At 42.5% G+C, this 2088-nt stretch overlaps 1 pseudogene; it reads left to right on the top strand.

The window, feature by feature from the left end:
* The window catches only part of LOC110309692, a 1941-nt pseudogene extending 954 nt beyond the window's left edge, over positions 1 to 987 (top strand).
* Positions 988 to 2088: the final 1101 nt, after the last annotated feature.

Here is a 2088-nt window from a genome sequence, read left to right as displayed (position 1 = left end):
TCTCTCTCTCTCTCTCTCTCTCTCTCTCTCTCTCTCTCTCTCTCCCACCCTCTGTTCCTGTTTATTGTGTACAGAATTGTCAGGGCCCTGCAGCAGGAAGTAAGAAACTTTGTCCAGGCTTGGGAGAAGTGAGTGGCATTTAGGAGCTGAGACCTTCTTTGATGTGCCTTTCACCTAGAGAATGCACCCTATCTTCACTCAATATTTCTGATACCTTGGTAATTCACTTCCCTGAAATGTAAAGGAGGTTCTAGAACTATCAGAGTACCCAGTAGAGATTTGTACAAAGTGGAGATCTGGGAAGGATATTCCAGGCAACCATGGGAGCAACCACAGAGACGTCTGGATAGAGATGCATTTGTCCAAACTTTGCACAGATATATTTAGAGCACCGAGTTTGTCCAGGTAAAATAATAATAATATATCTGACAGCAGACAGAACTGCCAAGATTTGGTGGGGTGGGGGCTGGGACTTTTCTGGTGATATTCTGTCTGGTCTTCTCTAGGTAATCATACTTCCACCCTCATTCTGTGGAGCATAAACAAGTAAGGAGCAGCCTCTGTACCTTCCTGCACACATGGATGGACAAGAACCCTGAGGACTTTTGTGAACCCTCAGACCTGTTACCTCTGACATACCTGAAGGCCTATTTGAGAGTGCACATGCCACACTCTGATCTTTTTATCCGTGTCGATAGGCTTCTGACCAAGTTGTGGGAAGAACAGGACAAGGATTCCAGTGCCAAGAATGAGGAAGACACAGGTCTGGGAAGACACACTTCCTCAGATCCAGAACTTAAATGTTGTAAATCTGTAGGGAAAGCAGCCACTCTGGAGCCAGATCCAACTTGTCCCCCTGAGCTGGAGAGCACAAAAGCCACCAGAAGGTTCTGGGACACATGCATAACTGCATTCACATGTGGCAGCAACTGTCCTGCCAGCACACCTGATAGCAGCTGTGTAACCTGTTTCTCAGCATGCTGGTAGATACAGGGTATCTTTCATGGATAGCAGCACCCTTGCTGCAGTGGGTCTACCTACATAGACAATGCCCCCCCACACACACACACATCTTATCCCTTATTTGAGTCTATCTTACATCTGTGCTACAGAAAACACCAGTTTTTCTGCCTCTCAGGATCTGCCCCTGATTTCAATCCAGCAGCCTTTCCAGCCCCACACCCAGCCTTTCCCCTCCTCTGAGAAATAGCCCTTTTACTCTTCCTGATCTTTTCAATGCTGCATGTATTTTAAGTCTTGGCTTTAATAAATATTTAGTGTTTGTATTCCATTGTCTATGAAAACAGTCTTATGAGAGAAAATATCTTCAAATTATGAATATATTTAATAAGACACTATTTTAAGATTATTCAAAAGGCTTTTTAGGACAAAAATTAAAATTATTAATGTAAAGATATAAGAGGTTAAAATTTGACGCTTAAATTATAATGTTTAAGAGCTTTAAGTGACCATTGATCTACAGAAGATATTCCCATGACCAATGAAGCACATGAAGCAGTGTTCAACATCACTATTTGTCAGTAAACTATAAAGTTAACCTGAAGGGTCAGGAGTCTAGCAATGGATAGCCCAGAGACCCACAATAGGACAAAGCAGGAATGGCAAAAGATGTCAATGAATTGATTTTAATGATATTCAGCTATAGCCCTAGATTAACATCTAGCCCAGTGATCATCAGAAGCCTCACCCAGAGACTGATGGAAACAAATGCAGAGTCCCAGTTCCCAAACATTAGATGAAGCTTGTAGAATCCTATGGAAAAGGTGATGGAAGAATTGTAGGAGCTAGATTGCAAGACATAGCACCAGGGATAACACTGTAGAAAAAAATCCACTGCCAAGGAATTGCTGATGTTTTCTTGAGAAACATAGACAAACACACACAGACTTAAACTCACACGCACACACACAAGAGATAGATAGAGAGAGAGAGAGAGAGAGAGAGAGAGAGAGAGAGAGAGAGAGAGAGAGAGAGCATAGAGCAGCTCTACACAGAGCAGAGTAAGCATTCAGAAATATAAAAGTCAAGTTCTCCAAGTCTTTTGTTTTCAAGGGTCATTAGCACCAC

The sequence above is a fragment of the Mus caroli genome, chromosome 14 (assembly GCF_900094665.2).
Source record: "Mus caroli chromosome 14, CAROLI_EIJ_v1.1, whole genome shotgun sequence".
Lineage (NCBI taxonomy): Eukaryota > Metazoa > Chordata > Mammalia > Rodentia > Muridae > Mus > Mus caroli.
The sequence above is the reverse complement of the archived record's forward strand: the minus strand, read 5'-3'. Positions and strand labels throughout refer to the sequence as shown.